Source organism: Phalangium opilio, unplaced genomic scaffold (genome assembly GCF_054372755.1).
Source record: "Phalangium opilio isolate 3A_F unplaced genomic scaffold, DU_Popi_V2 ptg000090l_1, whole genome shotgun sequence".
Taxonomy (NCBI): Eukaryota; Metazoa; Arthropoda; class Arachnida; order Opiliones; family Phalangiidae; genus Phalangium; species Phalangium opilio.
In genome coordinates, this window is record NW_028324195.1 from 2,299,672 (window position 1) to 2,315,246 (window position 15,575).

The 15,575-nt window shown below is 44.9% G+C and overlaps 34 non-coding genes across 34 annotated transcripts; all 34 read left to right on the plus strand.

Annotated features, from left to right (window-relative positions):
* The first annotated feature begins 140 nt into the window (after positions 1-140).
* Positions 141-262, plus strand: TRNAL-CAA (transfer RNA leucine (anticodon CAA)). Its single transcript has 2 exons — positions 141-178; positions 217-262. It is a non-coding gene; the product is annotated as a tRNA-Leu (tRNA).
* A 67-nt stretch (positions 263-329) lies between these two features.
* On the plus strand, positions 330-451 carry TRNAL-CAA (transfer RNA leucine (anticodon CAA)). Its single transcript has 2 exons — positions 330-367; positions 406-451. It is a non-coding gene; the product is annotated as a tRNA-Leu (tRNA).
* A 634-nt stretch (positions 452-1,085) lies between these two features.
* Positions 1,086-1,207, plus strand: TRNAL-CAA (transfer RNA leucine (anticodon CAA)). The gene is made up of 2 exons: positions 1,086-1,123; positions 1,162-1,207. It is a non-coding gene; the product is annotated as a tRNA-Leu (tRNA).
* A 67-nt stretch (positions 1,208-1,274) lies between these two features.
* Positions 1,275-1,396, plus strand: TRNAL-CAA (transfer RNA leucine (anticodon CAA)). The gene is made up of 2 exons: positions 1,275-1,312; positions 1,351-1,396. It is a non-coding gene; the product is annotated as a tRNA-Leu (tRNA).
* Positions 1,397-2,219: 823 nt separating this feature from the next.
* Positions 2,220-2,341, plus strand: TRNAL-CAA (transfer RNA leucine (anticodon CAA)). The gene is made up of 2 exons: positions 2,220-2,257; positions 2,296-2,341. It is a non-coding gene; the product is annotated as a tRNA-Leu (tRNA).
* Positions 2,342-2,786: 445 nt separating this feature from the next.
* On the plus strand, positions 2,787-2,908 carry TRNAL-CAA (transfer RNA leucine (anticodon CAA)). The gene is made up of 2 exons: positions 2,787-2,824; positions 2,863-2,908. It is a non-coding gene; the product is annotated as a tRNA-Leu (tRNA).
* Positions 2,909-3,353: 445 nt separating this feature from the next.
* TRNAL-CAA (transfer RNA leucine (anticodon CAA)) lies at positions 3,354-3,475 on the plus strand. Its single transcript has 2 exons — positions 3,354-3,391; positions 3,430-3,475. It is a non-coding gene; the product is annotated as a tRNA-Leu (tRNA).
* Positions 3,476-3,542: 67 nt separating this feature from the next.
* Positions 3,543-3,664, plus strand: TRNAL-CAA (transfer RNA leucine (anticodon CAA)). Its single transcript has 2 exons — positions 3,543-3,580; positions 3,619-3,664. It is a non-coding gene; the product is annotated as a tRNA-Leu (tRNA).
* A 256-nt stretch (positions 3,665-3,920) lies between these two features.
* Positions 3,921-4,042, plus strand: TRNAL-CAA (transfer RNA leucine (anticodon CAA)). Its single transcript has 2 exons — positions 3,921-3,958; positions 3,997-4,042. It is a non-coding gene; the product is annotated as a tRNA-Leu (tRNA).
* A 634-nt stretch (positions 4,043-4,676) lies between these two features.
* TRNAL-CAA (transfer RNA leucine (anticodon CAA)) lies at positions 4,677-4,798 on the plus strand. The gene is made up of 2 exons: positions 4,677-4,714; positions 4,753-4,798. It is a non-coding gene; the product is annotated as a tRNA-Leu (tRNA).
* A 445-nt stretch (positions 4,799-5,243) lies between these two features.
* On the plus strand, positions 5,244-5,365 carry TRNAL-CAA (transfer RNA leucine (anticodon CAA)). The gene is made up of 2 exons: positions 5,244-5,281; positions 5,320-5,365. It is a non-coding gene; the product is annotated as a tRNA-Leu (tRNA).
* Positions 5,366-5,621: 256 nt separating this feature from the next.
* TRNAL-CAA (transfer RNA leucine (anticodon CAA)) lies at positions 5,622-5,743 on the plus strand. Its single transcript has 2 exons — positions 5,622-5,659; positions 5,698-5,743. It is a non-coding gene; the product is annotated as a tRNA-Leu (tRNA).
* A 256-nt stretch (positions 5,744-5,999) lies between these two features.
* Positions 6,000-6,121, plus strand: TRNAL-CAA (transfer RNA leucine (anticodon CAA)). Its single transcript has 2 exons — positions 6,000-6,037; positions 6,076-6,121. It is a non-coding gene; the product is annotated as a tRNA-Leu (tRNA).
* A 256-nt stretch (positions 6,122-6,377) lies between these two features.
* Positions 6,378-6,499, plus strand: TRNAF-AAA (transfer RNA phenylalanine (anticodon AAA)). The gene is made up of 2 exons: positions 6,378-6,415; positions 6,454-6,499. It is a non-coding gene; the product is annotated as a tRNA-Phe (tRNA).
* Positions 6,500-6,755: 256 nt separating this feature from the next.
* Positions 6,756-6,877, plus strand: TRNAF-AAA (transfer RNA phenylalanine (anticodon AAA)). The gene is made up of 2 exons: positions 6,756-6,793; positions 6,832-6,877. It is a non-coding gene; the product is annotated as a tRNA-Phe (tRNA).
* A 256-nt stretch (positions 6,878-7,133) lies between these two features.
* TRNAL-CAA (transfer RNA leucine (anticodon CAA)) lies at positions 7,134-7,255 on the plus strand. The gene is made up of 2 exons: positions 7,134-7,171; positions 7,210-7,255. It is a non-coding gene; the product is annotated as a tRNA-Leu (tRNA).
* A 445-nt stretch (positions 7,256-7,700) lies between these two features.
* Positions 7,701-7,822, plus strand: TRNAL-CAA (transfer RNA leucine (anticodon CAA)). The gene is made up of 2 exons: positions 7,701-7,738; positions 7,777-7,822. It is a non-coding gene; the product is annotated as a tRNA-Leu (tRNA).
* A 256-nt stretch (positions 7,823-8,078) lies between these two features.
* TRNAL-CAA (transfer RNA leucine (anticodon CAA)) lies at positions 8,079-8,200 on the plus strand. The gene is made up of 2 exons: positions 8,079-8,116; positions 8,155-8,200. It is a non-coding gene; the product is annotated as a tRNA-Leu (tRNA).
* A 256-nt stretch (positions 8,201-8,456) lies between these two features.
* On the plus strand, positions 8,457-8,578 carry TRNAL-CAA (transfer RNA leucine (anticodon CAA)). Its single transcript has 2 exons — positions 8,457-8,494; positions 8,533-8,578. It is a non-coding gene; the product is annotated as a tRNA-Leu (tRNA).
* Positions 8,579-8,834: 256 nt separating this feature from the next.
* Positions 8,835-8,956, plus strand: TRNAF-AAA (transfer RNA phenylalanine (anticodon AAA)). The gene is made up of 2 exons: positions 8,835-8,872; positions 8,911-8,956. It is a non-coding gene; the product is annotated as a tRNA-Phe (tRNA).
* A 67-nt stretch (positions 8,957-9,023) lies between these two features.
* TRNAL-CAA (transfer RNA leucine (anticodon CAA)) lies at positions 9,024-9,145 on the plus strand. The gene is made up of 2 exons: positions 9,024-9,061; positions 9,100-9,145. It is a non-coding gene; the product is annotated as a tRNA-Leu (tRNA).
* Positions 9,146-9,401: 256 nt separating this feature from the next.
* TRNAL-CAA (transfer RNA leucine (anticodon CAA)) lies at positions 9,402-9,523 on the plus strand. The gene is made up of 2 exons: positions 9,402-9,439; positions 9,478-9,523. It is a non-coding gene; the product is annotated as a tRNA-Leu (tRNA).
* Positions 9,524-9,590: 67 nt separating this feature from the next.
* On the plus strand, positions 9,591-9,712 carry TRNAL-CAA (transfer RNA leucine (anticodon CAA)). The gene is made up of 2 exons: positions 9,591-9,628; positions 9,667-9,712. It is a non-coding gene; the product is annotated as a tRNA-Leu (tRNA).
* Positions 9,713-10,157: 445 nt separating this feature from the next.
* On the plus strand, positions 10,158-10,279 carry TRNAL-CAA (transfer RNA leucine (anticodon CAA)). The gene is made up of 2 exons: positions 10,158-10,195; positions 10,234-10,279. It is a non-coding gene; the product is annotated as a tRNA-Leu (tRNA).
* Positions 10,280-10,535: 256 nt separating this feature from the next.
* TRNAL-CAA (transfer RNA leucine (anticodon CAA)) lies at positions 10,536-10,657 on the plus strand. The gene is made up of 2 exons: positions 10,536-10,573; positions 10,612-10,657. It is a non-coding gene; the product is annotated as a tRNA-Leu (tRNA).
* A 445-nt stretch (positions 10,658-11,102) lies between these two features.
* Positions 11,103-11,224, plus strand: TRNAL-CAA (transfer RNA leucine (anticodon CAA)). The gene is made up of 2 exons: positions 11,103-11,140; positions 11,179-11,224. It is a non-coding gene; the product is annotated as a tRNA-Leu (tRNA).
* A 67-nt stretch (positions 11,225-11,291) lies between these two features.
* Positions 11,292-11,413, plus strand: TRNAL-CAA (transfer RNA leucine (anticodon CAA)). The gene is made up of 2 exons: positions 11,292-11,329; positions 11,368-11,413. It is a non-coding gene; the product is annotated as a tRNA-Leu (tRNA).
* Positions 11,414-11,669: 256 nt separating this feature from the next.
* On the plus strand, positions 11,670-11,791 carry TRNAL-CAA (transfer RNA leucine (anticodon CAA)). The gene is made up of 2 exons: positions 11,670-11,707; positions 11,746-11,791. It is a non-coding gene; the product is annotated as a tRNA-Leu (tRNA).
* An 823-nt stretch (positions 11,792-12,614) lies between these two features.
* Positions 12,615-12,736, plus strand: TRNAL-CAA (transfer RNA leucine (anticodon CAA)). The gene is made up of 2 exons: positions 12,615-12,652; positions 12,691-12,736. It is a non-coding gene; the product is annotated as a tRNA-Leu (tRNA).
* A 634-nt stretch (positions 12,737-13,370) lies between these two features.
* On the plus strand, positions 13,371-13,492 carry TRNAF-AAA (transfer RNA phenylalanine (anticodon AAA)). Its single transcript has 2 exons — positions 13,371-13,408; positions 13,447-13,492. It is a non-coding gene; the product is annotated as a tRNA-Phe (tRNA).
* A 634-nt stretch (positions 13,493-14,126) lies between these two features.
* TRNAL-CAA (transfer RNA leucine (anticodon CAA)) lies at positions 14,127-14,248 on the plus strand. The gene is made up of 2 exons: positions 14,127-14,164; positions 14,203-14,248. It is a non-coding gene; the product is annotated as a tRNA-Leu (tRNA).
* A 445-nt stretch (positions 14,249-14,693) lies between these two features.
* Positions 14,694-14,815, plus strand: TRNAL-CAA (transfer RNA leucine (anticodon CAA)). Its single transcript has 2 exons — positions 14,694-14,731; positions 14,770-14,815. It is a non-coding gene; the product is annotated as a tRNA-Leu (tRNA).
* A 67-nt stretch (positions 14,816-14,882) lies between these two features.
* Positions 14,883-15,004, plus strand: TRNAL-CAA (transfer RNA leucine (anticodon CAA)). The gene is made up of 2 exons: positions 14,883-14,920; positions 14,959-15,004. It is a non-coding gene; the product is annotated as a tRNA-Leu (tRNA).
* Positions 15,005-15,260: 256 nt separating this feature from the next.
* On the plus strand, positions 15,261-15,382 carry TRNAF-AAA (transfer RNA phenylalanine (anticodon AAA)). Its single transcript has 2 exons — positions 15,261-15,298; positions 15,337-15,382. It is a non-coding gene; the product is annotated as a tRNA-Phe (tRNA).
* The last annotated feature ends 193 nt before the right edge of the window (positions 15,383-15,575 follow it).

Below are 15,575 nucleotides of genomic sequence, written 5' to 3' on the forward strand. Positions count from 1 at the left end.
CCTTCGTTCACAACGTGAATCTGTGTATTCTGGTCCTCGTATGAGGCCGTGGGTTCAAATCCCACTTCTGACACGATATGTTTTATGAAATTAACTGGAAGAGATGTAATTTATAAAACGTCCCAATTGAATGAATCCAAGTCAGGGTAGCCGAGCGGTCTAAGGCGCCAGACTCAAGGGGCTAAGTTTCCTTCGTTCACAACGTGAATCTGTGTATTCTGGTCCTCGTATGAGGGCGTGGGTTCGAATCCCACTTCTGACACGATATGTTTTATGAAATTAACTGGAAGAGATGTAATTTATAAAACGTCCCAATTGAATGAATCCAAGTCAGGATGGCCGAGCGGTCTAAGGCGCCAGACTCAAGGGGCTCAGTTTCCTTCGTTCACAACGTGAATCTGTGTATTCTGGTCCTCGTATGAGGGCGTGGGTTCGAATCCCACTTCTGACACGATATGTTTTATGAAATTAACTGGAATAGATGTAATTTATAAAACGTCCAAATTAGAGGTGACCACGTCAGGATGGCGGAGCGGTCTAAGGCGCAAGAGTCAAGGGGCGTAGTTTCTTTCGTTCACAACGTGAATCTGTGTATTCTGGTCCTCGTATGTGGGCGTGGGTTCGAATACCACTTCTGACACGATATGTTTTATGAAATGAACTGGAAGAGATGTAATTTATAAAACGTCCAAATTAGAAGTGACCACGTCAGAATGGCGGAGCGGTCTAAGGCGCAAGACTCAAGGGGCGTAGTTTCTTTCGTTCACAACGTGAATCTGTGTATTCTGGTCCTCGTATGAGGGCGTGGGTTCGAATCCCACTTCTGACACGATATGTTTTATGAAATTAACTGGAAGAGATTTAATTTATAAAACGTCCCAATTGAATGAATCCAAGTCAGGATGGCCGAGCGGTCTAAGGCGCCAGACTCAAAAGAGCTCAGTTTCCTTCGTTCACAACGTGAATCTGTGTATTCTGGTCCTCGTATGAGGGCGTGGGTTCGAATCCCACTCTGACACGATATGTTTTATGAAATGAACTGGAAGAGATGTAATTTATAAAACGTCCCAATTGAATGAATCCAAGTCAGGATGGCCGAGCGGTCTAAGGCGCCAGACTCAAGGGGCGTAGTTTCTTTCGTTCACAACGTGAATCTGTGTAATCTGGTCCTCGTATGAGGGCGTGGGTTCAAATCCCACTTCTGACACGATATGTTTTATGAAATTAACTGGAAGAGATGTAATTTATAAAACGTCCCAATTGAATGAATCCAAGTCAGGATGGCCGAGCGGTCTTAGGCGCCAGACTCAAGGGGCTCAGTTTCATTCGTTCACAACGTGAATCTGTGTATTCTGGTCCTCGTATGAGGGCGTGGGTTCGAATCCCACTTCTGACACGATATGTTTTATGAAATTAAATAGAATAGATGTAATTTATAAAACGTCCCAATTGCAAGAATCCATGTCAGGATGGCCGAGCGGTCTAAGGCGCCACACTCAAGGGGCTCATTTTCCTTCGTTCACAACGTGAATCTGTGTAATCTGGTCCTCTTATGAGGGCGTGGGTTCGAATCCCACTTCTGACACGAAGTGGTTGATGAAATTAACTGGAAGAGATGTAATTTATAAAACGTCCAAATTAGAAGTGACCACGTCAGGATGGCGGAGCGGTCTAAGGCGCAAGACTCAAGGGGCGTAGTTTCTTTCGTTCACAACGTGAATCTGTGTAATCTGGTCCTCGTATGAGGGCGTGGGTTCGAATCCCACTTCTGACACGATATGTTTTATGAAATTAACTAGAATAGATGTAATTTATAAAACGTCCCAATTGAAAGAATCCTTGTCAGGATGGCCGAGCGGTCTAAGGCGCCAGGCTCAAGGGGCTCAGTTTCCTTCGTTCACAACGTGAATCTGTGTATTCTGGTCCTCGTATGAGGGCGTGGGTTCTAATCCCACTTCTGACACGATAGGTTTTATGAAATTAACTGGAAGAGATGTAATTTATAAAACGTCCAAATTAGAGGTGACCACGTCAGGATGGCGGAGCGGTCTAAGGCGCAAGACTCAAGGGGCGTAGTTTCTTTCGTTCACAACGTGAATCTGTGTATTCTGGTCCTCGTATGAGGGCGTGGGTTCGAATCCCACTTCTGACACGATATGTTTTATGAAATTAACTGGAAGAGATGTAATTTATAAAACGTCCCAATTGAATGAATCCAAGTCAGGATGGCCGAGCGGTCTAAGGCTCCAGACTCAAGGGGCTCAGTTTCCTTCGTTCACAACGTGAATCTGTGTATTCTGGTCCTCGTATGAGGGCGTGGGTTCGAATCCCACTTCTGACACGATATGTTTTATGAAATTAACTGGAAGAGATGTAATTTATAAAACGTCCAAATTAGATGTGACCACGTCAGGATGGCGGAGCGGTCTAAGGCGCAAGAGTCAAGGGGCGTAGTTTCTTTCGTTCACAACGTGAATCTGTGTATTCTGGTCCTCGTATGAGGGCGTGGGTTCAAATCCCACTTCTGACACGATATGTTTTATGAAATTAACTGGAAGAGATGTAATTTATAAAACGTCCCAATTGAATGAATCCAAGTCAGGGTGGCCGAGCGGTCTAAGGCGCTAGACTCAAGGGGCTTAGTTTCCTTCGTTCACAACGTGAATCTGTGTATTCTGGTCCTCGTATGAGGGCGTGGGTTCAAATCCCACTTCTGACACGATATGTTTTATGAAATTAACTAGAATAGATGTAATTTATAAAACGTCCCAATTGAAAGAATCCTTGTCAGGATGGCCGAGCGGTCTAAGGCGCCAGACTCAAAGGGCTCAGTTTCCTTCGTTCACAACGTGAATCTGTGTATTCTGGTCCTCGTATGAGGGCGTGGGTTCGAATCCCACTTCTGACACGATATGTTTTATGAAATTAAATAGAATAGATGTAATTTATAAAACGTCCCAATTGAAAGAATCCATGTCAGGATGGCCGAGCGGTCTAAGGCGCCACACTCAAGGGGCTCATTTTCCTTCGTTCACAACGTGAATCTGTGTAATCTGGTCCTCATATGAGGGCGTGGGTTCGAATCCCACTTCTGACACGAAGTGGTTGATGAAATTAACTGGAAGAGATGTAATTTATAAAACGTGCAAATTAGAAGTGACCACGTCAGGATGGCGGAGCGGTCTAAGGCGCAAGACTCAAGGGGCGTAGTTTCTTTCGTTCACAACGTGAATCTGTGTAATCTGGTCCTCGTATGAGGGCGTGGGTTCAAATCCCACTTCTGACACGATATGTTTTATGAAATTAACTGGAAGAGATGTAATTTATAAAACGTCCCAATTGAATGAATCCAAGTCAGGATGGCCGAGCGGTCTTAGGCGCCAGACTCAAGGAGCTCAGTTTCATTCGTTCACAACGTGAATCTGTGTATTCTGGTCCTCGTATGAGGGCGTGGGTTCGAATCCCACTTCTGACACGATATGTTTTATGAAATTAACTAGAATAGATGTAATTTATAAAACGTCCCAATTGAAAGAATCCTTGTCAGGATGGCCGAGCGGTCTAAGGCGCCAGACTCAAGGGGCTCAGTTTCCTTCGTTCACAACGTGAATCTGTGTATTCTGGTCCTCGTATGAGGGCGTGGGTTCGAATCCCACTTCTGACACGATATGTTTTATGAAATTAACTGGAAGAGATGTAATTTATAAAACGTCCAAATTAGAGGTGACTACGTCAGGATGGCGGAGCGGTCTAAGGCACAAGACTCAAGGGGCGTAGTTTCTTTCGTTCACAACGTGAATCTGTGTATTCTGGTCCTCGTATGAGGGCGTGGGTTCGAATCCCACTTCTGACACGATATGTTTTATGAAATTAACTGGAAGAGATGTAATTTATAAAACGTCCCAATTGAATGAATCCAAGTCAGGATGGCCGAGCGGTCTAAGGCGCCAGACTCAAGGGGCTCAGTTTCCTTCGTTCACAACGTGAATCTGTGTATTCTGGTCCTCGTATGAGGGCGTGGGTTCGAATCCCACTTCTGACACGATATGTTTTATGAAATTAACTGGAATAGATGTAATTTATAAAACGTCCAAATTAGAGGTGACCACGTCAGGATGGCGGAGCGGTCTAAGGCGCAAGAGTCAAGGGGCGTAGTTTCTTTCGTTCACAACGTGAATCTGTGTATTCTGGTCCTCGTATGTGGGCGTGGGTTCGAATACCACTTCTGACACGATATGTTTTATGAAATGAACTGGAAGAGATGTAATTTATAAAACGTCCAAATTAGAAGTGACCACGTCAGAATGGCGGAGCGGTCTAAGGCGCAAGACTCAAGGGGCGTAGTTTCTTTCGTTCACAACGTGAATCTGTGTATTCTGGTCCTCGTATGAGGGCGTGGGTTCGAATCCCACTTCTGACACGATATGTTTTATGAAATTAACTGGAAGAGATTTAATTTATAAAACGTCCCAATTGAATGAATCCAAGTCAGGATGGCCGAGCGGTCTAAGGCGCCAGACTCAAAAGAGCTCAGTTTCCTTCGTTCACAACGTGAATCTGTGTATTCTGGTCCTCGTATGAGGGCGTGGGTTCGAATCCCACTCTGACACGATATGTTTTATGAAATGAACTGGAAGAGATGTAATTTATAAAACGTCCCAATTGAATGAATCCAAGTCAGGATGGCCGAGCGGTCTAAGGCGCCAGACTCAAGGGGCTAAGTTTCCTTCGTTCACAACGTGAATCTGTGTATTCTGGTCCTCGTATGAGGGCGTGGGTTCGAATCCCACTTCTGACACGATATGTTTTATGAAATTAACTGGAAGAGATGTAATTTATAAAACGTCCAAATTAGAGGTGACCACGTCAGGATGGCGGAGCGGTCTAAGGCGCAAGACTCAAGGGGCGTAGTTTCTTTCGTTCACAACGTGAATCTGTGTATTCTGGTCCTCGTATGTGGGCGTGGGTTCGAATACCACTTCTGACACGATATGTTTTATGAAATTAACTGGAAGAGATGTAATTTATAAAACGTCCAAATTAGAAGAGACCACGTCAGGATGGCGTAGCGGTCTAAGACGCCAGACTAAAGGGGCTTAGTTTCTTTCGTTCACAACGTGAATCTGTGTATTCTGGTCCTCGTATGAGGGCGTGGGTTCGAATCCCACTTCTGACACGATATGTTTTATGAAATTAACTGGAAGAGATGTAATTTATAAAACGTTCCAATTGAAAGAATCCATGTCAGGATGGCCGAGCGGTCTAAGGCGCCAGACTCAAGGGGCTCAGTTTCCTTCGTTCACAACGTGAATCTGTGTATTCTGGTCCTCTTATGAGGGCGTGGGTTCGAATCCCACTTCTGACACGATATGTTTTATGAAATTAACTGGAAGAGATGTAATTTATAAAACGTCCCAATTGAATGAATCCAAGTCAGGGTGGCCGAGCGGTCTAAGGCGCTAGACTCAAGGGGCTCAGTTTCCTTCGTTCACAACGTGAATCTGTGTATTCTGGTCCTCGTATGAGGCCGTGGGTTCAAATCCCACTTCTGACACGATATGTTTTATGAAATTAACTGGAAGAGATGTAATTTATGAAACGTCCCAATTGAATGAATCCAAGTCAGGGTAGCCGAGCGGTCTAAGGCGCCAGACTCAAGGGGCTAAGTTTCCTTCGTTCACAACGTGAATCTGTGTATTCTGGTCCTCGTATGAGGGCGTGGGTTCGAATCCCACTTCTGACACGATATGTTTTATGAAAATAACTGGAAGAGATGTAATTTATAAAACGTCCCAATTGAATGAATCCATGTCAGGGTGGCCGAGCGGTCTAAGGCGCTAGACTCAAGGGGCTCAGTTTCCTTCGTTCACAACGTGAATCTGTGTATTCTGGTCCTCGTATGAGGCCGTGGGTTCAAATCCCACTTCTGACACGATATGTTTTATGAAATTAACTGGAAGAGATGTAATTTATAAAACGTCCCAATTGAATGAATCCAAGTCAGGGTGGCCGAGCGGTCTAAGGCGCCAGACTCAAGGGGCTCATTTTCCTTCGTTCACAACGTGAATCTGTGTACTCTGGTCCTCTTATGAGGGCGTGGGTTCGAATCCCACTTCTGACACGAAGTGGTTGATGAAATTAACTGGAAGAGATGTAATTTATAAAACGTCCAAATTAGAAGTGACCACGTCAGGATGGCGGAGCGGTCTAAGGCGCAAGACTCAAGGGGCGTAGTTTCTTTCGTTCACAACGTGAATCTGTGTATTCTGGTCCTCGTATGAGGGCGTGGGTTCAAATCCCACTTCTGACACGATATGTTTTATGAAATTAACTGGAAGAGATGTAATTTATAAAACGTCCAAATTAGAAGAGACCACGTCAGGATGGCGGAGCGGTCTAAGACGCCAGACTAAAGGGGCTTAGTTTCTTTCGTTCACAACGTGAATCTGTGTATTCTGGTCCTCGTATGAGGGCGTGGGTTCGAATCCCACTTCTGACACGATATGTTTTATGAAATTAACTGGAATAGATGTAATTTATAAAACGTCCAAATTAGAGGTGACCACGTCAGGATGGCGGAGCGGTCTAAGGCGCAAGACTCAAGGGGCGTAGTTTCTTTCGTTCACAACGTGAATCTGTGTATTCTGGTCCTCGTATGAGGGCGTGGGTTCAAATCCCACTTCTGACACGATATATTTTATGAAATTAACTGGAAGAGATGTAATTTATAAAACGTCCAAATTAGAAGAGACCACGTCAGGATGGCGGAGCGGTCTAAGACGCCAGACTAAAGGGGCGTAGTTTCTTTCGTTCACAACGTGAATCTGTGTATTCTGGTCCTCGTATGAGGGCGTGGGTTCGAATCCCACTTCTGACACGATATGTTTTATGAAATTAACTGGAAGAGATTTAATTTATAAAACGTCCCAATTGAATGAATCCAAGTCAGGATGGCCGAGCGGTCTAAGGCGCCAGACTCAAAAGAGCTCAGTTTCCTTCGTTCACAACGTGAATCTGTGTATTCTGGTCCTCGTATGAGGGCGTGGGTTCGAATCCCACTCTGACACGATATGTTTTATGAAATGAACTGGAAGAGATGTAATTTATAAAACGTCCCAATTGAATGAATCCAAGTCAGGATGGCCGAGCGGTCTAAGGCGCCAGACTCAAGGGGCTAAGTTTCCTTCGTTCACAACGTGAATCTGTGTATTCTGGTCCTCGTATGAGGGCGTGGGTTCGAATCCCACTTCTGACACGATATGTTTTATGAAATTAACTGGAAGAGATGTAATTTATAAAACGTCCAAATTAGAGGTGACCACGTCAGGATGGCGGAGCGGTCTAAGGCGCAAGACTCAAGGGGCGTAGTTTCTTTCGTTCACAACGTGAATCTGTGTATTCTGGTCCTCGTATGTGGGCGTGGGTTCGAATACCACTTCTGACACGATATGTTTTATGAAATTAACTGGAAGAGATGTAATTTATAAAACGTCCAAATTAGAAGAGACCACGTCAGGATGGCGTAGCGGTCTAAGACGCCAGACTAAAGGGGCTTAGTTTCTTTGGTTCACAACGTGAATCTGTGTATTCTGGTCCTCGTATGAGGGCGTGGGTTCGAATCCCACTTCTGACACGATATGTTTTATGAAATTAACTGGAAGAGATGTAATTTATAAAACGTTCCAATTGAAAGAATCCATGTCAGGATGGCCGAGCGGTCTAAGGCGCCAGACTCAAGGGGCTCAGTTTCCTTCGTTCACAACGTGAATCTGTGTATTCTGGTCCTCTTATGAGAGCGTGGGTTCGAATCCCACTTCTGACACGATATGTTTTATGAAATTAACTGGAAGAGATGTAATTTATAAAACGTCCCAATTGAATGAATCCAAGTCAGGGTGGCCGAGCGGTCTAAGGCGCTAGACTCAAGGGGCTCAGTTTCCTTCGTTCACAACGTGAATCTGTGTATTCTGGTCCTCGTATGAGGCCGTGGGTTCAAATCCCACTTCTGACACGATATGTTTTATGAAATTAACTGGAAGAGATGTAATTTATGAAACGTCCCAATTGAATGAATCCAAGTCAGGGTAGCCGAGCGGTCTAAGGCGCCAGACTCAAGGGGCTAAGTTTCCTTCGTTCACAACGTGAATCTGTGTATTCTGGTCCTCGTATGAGGGCGTGGGTTCGAATCCCACTTCTGACACGATATGTTTTATGAAAATAACTGGAAGAGATGTAATTTATAAAACGTCCCAATTGAATGAATCCATGTCAGGGTGGCCGAGCGGTCTAAGGCGCTAGACTCAAGGGGCTCAGTTTCCTTCGTTCACAACGTGAATCTGTGTATTCTGATCCTCGTATGAGGCCGTGGGTTCAAATCCCACTTCTGACACGATATGTTTTATGAAATTAACTGGAAGAGATGTAATTTATAAAACGTCCCAATTGAATGAATCCAAGTCAGGGTGGCCGAGCGGTCTAAGGCGCCAGACTCAAGGGGCTCATTTTCCTTCGTTCACAACGTGAATCTGTGTACTCTGGTCCTCTTATGAGGGCGTGGGTTCGAATCCCACTTCTGACACGAAGTGGTTGATGAAATTAACTGGAAGAGATGTAATTTATAAAACGTCCAAATTAGAAGTGACCACGTCAGGATGGCGGAGCGGTCTAAGGCGCAAGACTCAAGGGGCGTAGTTTCTTTCGTTCACAACGTGAATCTGTGTATTCTGGTCCTCGTATGAGGGCGTGGGTTCAAATCCCACTTCTGACACGATATGTTTTATGAAATTAACTGGAAGAGATGTAATTTATAAAACGTCCAAATTAGAAGAGACCACGTCAGGATGGCGGAGCGGTCTAAGACGCCAGACTAAAGGGGCTTAGTTTCTTTCGTTCACAACGTGAATCTGTGTATTCTGGTCCTCGTATGAGGGCGTGGGTTCGAATCCCACTTCTGACACGATATGTTTTATGAAATTAACTGGAAGAGATGTAATTTATAAAACGTCCCAATTGAAAGAATCCATGTCAGGATGGCCGAGCGGTCTAAGGCGCCAAACTCAAGGGGCTCAGTTTCCTTCGTTCACAACGTGAATCTGTGTATTCTGGTCCTCTTATGAGGGCGTGGGTTCGAATCCCACTTCTGACACGATATGTTTTATGAAATTAACTGGAAGAGATGTAATTTATAAAACGTCCCAATTGAATGAATCCAAGTCAGGGTGGCCGAGCGGTCTAAGGCGCTAGACTCAAGGGGCTCAGTTTCCTTCGTTCACAACGTGAATCTGTGTATTCTGGTCCTCGTATGAGGCCGTGGGTTCAAATCCCACTTCTGACACGATATGTTTTATGAAATTAACTGGAAGAGATGTAATTTATAAAACGTCCCAATTGAATGAATCCAAGTCAGGGTGGCCGAGCGGTCTAAGGCGCCAGACTCAAGGGGCTAAGTTTCCTTCGTTCACAACGTGAATCTGTGTATTCTGGTCCTCGTATGAGGGCGTGGGTTCGAATCCCACTTCTGACACGATATGTTTTATGAAATTAACTGGAAGAGATGTAATTTATAAAACGTCCCAATTGAATGAATCCAAGTCAGGATGGCCGAGCGGTCTAAGGCGCCAGACTCAAGGGGCTAAGTTTCCTTCGTTCACAACGTGAATCTGTGTATTCTGGTCCTCGTATGAGGGCGTGGGATCGAATCCCACTTCTGACACGATATGTTTTATGAAATTAACTGGAAGAGATGTAATTTATAAAACGTCCAAATTAGAGGTGACCACGTCAGGATGGCGGAGCGGTCTAAGGCGCAAGACTCAAGGGGCGTAGTTTCTTTCGTTCACAACGTGAATCTGTGTATTCTGGTCCTCGTATGTGGGCGTGGGTTCGAATACCACTTCTGACACGATATGTTTTATGAAATTAACTGGAAGAGATGTAATTTATAAAACGTCCCAATTGAATGAATCCAAGTCAGGGTGGCCGAGCGGTCTAAGGCGCTAGACTCAAGGGGCTCAGTTTCCTTCGTTCACAACGTGAATCTGTGTATTCTGGTCCTCGTATGAGGCCGTGGGTTCAAATCCCACTTCTGACACGATATGTTTTATGAAATTAACTGGAAGAGATGTAATTTATAAAACGTCCCAATTGAATGAATCCAAGTCAGGGTAGCCGAGCGGTCTAAGGCGCCAGACTCAAGGGGCTAAGTTTCCTTCGTTCACAACGTGAATCTGTGTATTCTGGTCCTCGTATGAGGGCGTGGGTTCGAATCCCACTTCTGACACGATATGTTTTATGAAAATAACTGGAAGAGATGTAATTTATAAAACGTCCCAATTGAATGAATCCAAGTCAGGGTGGCCGAGCGGTCTAAGGCGCTAGACTCAAGGGGCTCAGTTTCCTTCGTTCACAACGTGAATCTGTGTATTCTGGTCCTCGTATGAGGCCGTGGGTTCAAATCCCACTTCTGACACGATATGTTTTATGAAATTAACTGGAAGAGATGTAATTTATAAAACGTCCCAATTGAATGAATCCAAGTCAGGGTGGCCGAGCGGTCTAAGGCGCCAGACTCAAGGGGCTCATTTTCCTTCGTTCACAACGTGAATCTGTGTACTCTGGTCCTCTTATGAGGGCGTGGGTTCGAATCCCACTTCTGACACGAAGTGGTTGATGAAATTAACTGGAAGAGATGTAATTTATAAAACGTCCAAATTAGAAGTGACCACGTCAGGATGGCGGAGCGGTCTAAGGCGCAAGACTCAAGGGGCGTAGTTTCTTTCGTTCACAACGTGAATCTGTGTATTCTGGTCCTCGTATGAGGGCGTGGGTTCAAATCCCACTTCTGACACGATATGTTTTATGAAATTAACTGGAAGAGATGTAATTTATAAAACGTCCAAATTAGAAGAGACCACGTCAGGATGGCGGAGCGGTCTAAGACGCCAGACTAAAGGGGCTTAGTTTCTTTCGTTCACAACGTGAATCTGTGTATTCTGGTCCTCGTATGAGGGCGTGGGTTCGAATTCCACTTCTGACACGATATGTTTTATGAAATTAACTGGAAGAGATGTAATTTATAAAACGTCCCAATTGAAAGAATCCATGTCAGGATGGCCGAGCGGTCTAAGGCGCCAGACTCAAGGGGCTCAGTTTCCTTCGTTCACAACGTGAATCTGTGTATTCTGGTCCTCTTATGAGGGCGTGGGTTCGAATCCCACTTCTGACACGATATGTTTTATGAAATTAACTGGAAGAGATGTAATTTATAAAACGTCCCAATTGAATGAATCCAAGTCAGGGTGGCCGAGCGGTCTAAGGCGCCAGACTCAAGGGGCTAAGTTTCCTTCGTTCACAACGTGAATCTGTGTATTCTGGTCCTCGTATGAGGGCGTGGGTTCGAATCCCACTTCTGACACGATATGTTTTATGAAATTAACTGGAAGAGATGTAATTTATAAAACGTCCCAATTGAATGAATCCAAGTCAGGGTGGCCGAGCGGTCTAAGGCGCTAGACTCAAGGGGCTCAGTTTCCTTCGTTCACAACGTGAATCTGTGTATTCTGGTCCTCGTATGAGGCCGTGGGTTCAAATCCCACTTCTGACACGATATGTTTTATGAAATTAACTGGAAGAGATGTAATTTATAAAACGTCCCAATTGAATGAATCCAAGTCAGGGTGGCCGAGCGGTCTAAGGCGCCAGACTCAAGGGGCTAAGTTTCCTTCGTTCACAACGTGAATCTGTGTATTCTGGTCCTCGTATGAGGGCGTGGGTTCGAATCCCACTTCTGACACGATATGTTTTATGAAATTAACTGGAAGAGATGTAATTTATAAAACGTCCCAATTGAATGAATCCAAGTCAGGGTGGCCGAGCGGTCTAAGGCGCTAGACTCAAGGGGCTCAGTTTCCTTCGTTCACAACGTGAATCTGTGTATTCTGGTCCTCGTATGAGGCCGTGGGTTCAAATCCCACTTCTGACACGATATGTTTTATGAAATTAAATGGAAGAGATGTAATTTATAAAACGTCCCAATTGAATGAATCCAAGTCAGGGTGGCCGGGCGGTCTAAGGCGCCAGACTCAAGGGGCTCATTTTCCTTCGTTCACAACGTGAATCTGTGTATTCTGGTCCTCTTATGAGGGCGTGGGTTCGAATCCCACTTCTGACACGAAGTGGTTGATGAAATTAACTGGAAGAGATGTAATTTATAAAACGTCCAAATTAGAAGTGACCACGTCAGGATGGCGGAGCGGTCTAAGGCGCAAGTCTCAAGGGGCTTAGTTTCTTTCGTTCACAACGTGAATCTGTGTATTCTGGTCCTCGTATGAGGGCGTGGGTTCGAATCCCACTTCTGACACGATATGTTTTATGAAATTAACTGGAAGAGATGTAATTTATAAAACTTCCCAATTGAATGAATCCAAGTCAGGGTGGCCGAGCGGTCTAAGGCGCTAGACTCAAGGGGCTCAGTTTCCTTCGTTCACAACGTGAATCTGTGTATTCTGGTCCTCGTATGAGGCCGTGGGTTCAAATCCCACTTCTGACACGATATGTTTTATGAAATTAACTGGAAGAGATGTAATTTATAAAACGTCCCAATTGAATGAATCCAAGTCAGGGTGGCCGAGCGGTCTAAGGCGCCAGACTCAAGGGGCTAAGTTTCCTTCGTTCACAACGTGAATCTGTGTATTCTGGTCCTCGTATGAGGGCGTGGGTTCGAATCCCACTTCTGACACGATATGTTTTATGAAATTAACTGGAAGAGATGTAATTTATAAAACGTCCCAATTGAATGAATCCAAGTCAGGGTGGCCGAGCGGTCTAAGGCGCTAGACTCAAGGGGCTCAGTTTCCTTCGTTCACAACGTGAATCTGTGTATTCTGGTCCTCGTATGAGGCCGTGGGTTCAAATCCCACTTCTGACACGATATGTTTTATGAAATTAAATGGAAGAGATGTAATTTATAAAACGTCCCAATTGAATGAATCCAAGTCAGGGTGGCCGGGCGGTCTAAGGCGCCAGACTCAAGGGGCTCATTTTCCTTCGTTCACAACGTGAATCTGTGTATTCTGGTCCTCTTATGAGGGCGTGGGTTCGAATCCCACTTCTGACACGAAGTGGTTGATGAAATTAACTGGAAGAGATGTAATTTATAAAACGTCCAAATTAGAAGTGACCACGTCAGGATGGCGGAGCGGTCTAAGGCGCAAGACTCAAGGGGCGTAGTTTCTTTCGTTCACAACGTGAATCTGTGTATTCTGGTCCTCGTATGAGGGCGTGGGTTCAAATCCCACTTCTGACACGATATGTTTTATGCAATTAACTGGAAGAGATGTAATTTATAAAACGTCCAAATTAGAAGAGACCACGTCAGGATGGCGGAGCGGTCTAAGACGCCAGACTAAAGGGGCTTAGTTTCTTTCGTTCACAACGTGAATCTGTGTATTCTGGTCCTCGTATGAGGGCGTGGGTTCGAATCCCACTTCTGACACGATATGTTTTATGAAATTAACTGGAAGAGATGTAATTTATAAAACGTCCCAATTGAATGAATCCAAGTCAGGGTGGCCGAGCGGTCTAAGGCGCTAGACTCAAGGGGCTCAGTTTCCTTCGTTCACAACGTGAATCTGTGTATCCTGGTCCTCGTATGAGGCCGTGGGTTCAAATCCCACTTCTGACACGATATGTTTTATGAAATTAACTAGAATAGATGTAATTTATAAAACGTCCCAATTGAATGAATCCAAGTCAGGGTGGCCGAGCGGTCTAAGGCGCCAACCTCAAGGGGCTCATTTTCCTTCGTTCACAACGTGAATCTGTGTATTCTGGTCCTCTTATGAGGGCGTGGGTTCGAATCCCACTTCTGACACGAAGTGGTTGATGAAATTAACTGGAAGAGATGTAATTTATAAAACGTCCAAATTAGAAGTGACCACGTCAGGATGGCGGAGCGGTCTAAGGCGCAAGACTCAAGGGGCTTAGTTTCTTTCGTTCACAACGTGAATCTGTGTATTCTGGTCCTCGTATGAGGGCGTGGGTTCGAATCCCACTTCTGACACGATATGTTTTATGAAATTAACTGGAAGAGATGTAATTTATAAAACGTCCCAATTGAATGAATCCAAGTCAGGGTGGCCGAGCGGTCTAAGGCGCCAGACTCAAGGGGCTAAGTTTCCTTCGTTCACAACGTGAATCTGTGTATTCTGGTCCTCGTATGAGGCCGTGGGTTCAAATCCCACTTCTGACACGATATGTTTTATGAAATTAACTAGAATAGATGTAATTTATAAAACGTCCCAATTGAATGAATCCAAGTCAGGGTGGCCGAGCGGTCTAAGGCGCCAACCTCAAGGGGCTCATTTTCCTTCGTTCACAACGTGAATCTGTGTATTCTGGTCCTCTTATGAGGGCGTGGGTTCGAATCCCACTTCTGACACGAAGTGGTTGATGAAATTAACTGGAAGAGATGTAATTTATAAAACGTCCAAATTAGAAGAGACCACGTCAGGATGGCGGAGCGGTCTAAGACGCCAGACTAAAGGGGCTTAGTTTCTTTCGTTCACAACGTGAATCTGTGTATTCTGGTCCTCGTATGAGGGCGTGGGTTCGAATTCCACTTCTGACACGATATGTTTTATGAAATTAACTGGAAGAGATGTAATTTATAAAACGTCCCAATTGAAAGAATCCATGTCAGGATGGCCGAGCGGTCTAAGGCGCCAGACTCAAGGGGCTCAGTTTCTATCGTTCACAACGTGAATCTGTGTATTCTGGTCCTCGTATGAGGGCGTGGGTTCGAATCCCACTTCTGACACGATATGTTTTATGAAATTAACTGGAAGAGATGTAATTTATAAAACGTCCCAATTGAATGAATCCAAGTCAGGGTGGCCGAGCGGTCTAAGGCGCCAGACTCAAGGGGCTAAGTTTCCTTCGTTCACAACGTGAATCTGTGTATTCTGGTCCTCGTATGAGGCCGTGGGTTCAAATCCCACTTCTGACACGATATGTTTTATGAAATTAACTAGAATAGATGTAATTTATAAAACGTCCCAATTGAATGAATCCAAGTCAGGGTGGCCGAGCGGTCTAAGGCGCCAACCTCAAGGGGCTCATTTTCCTTCGTTCACAACGTGAATCTGTGTATTCTGGTCCTCTTATGAGGGCGTGGGTTCGAATCCCACTTCTGACACGAAGTGGTTGATGAAATTAACTGGAAGAGATGTAATTTATAAAACGTCCAAATTAGAAGAGACCACGTCAGGATGGCGGAGCGGTCTAAGACGCCAGACTAAAGGGGCTTAGTTTCTTTCGTTCACAACGTGAATCTGTGTATTCTGGTCCTCGTATGAGGGCGTGGGTTCGAATCCCACTTCTGACACGATATGTTTTATGAAATTAACTGGAAGAGATGTAATTTATAAAACGTCCAAATTAGAAGTGACCACGTCAGGATGGCGGAGCGGTCTAAGGCGCAAGACTCAAGGGGCGTAGTTTCTTTCGTTCACAACGTGAATCTGTGTATTCTGGTCCTCGTATGAGGGCGTGGGTTCAAATCCCACTTCTGACACGAT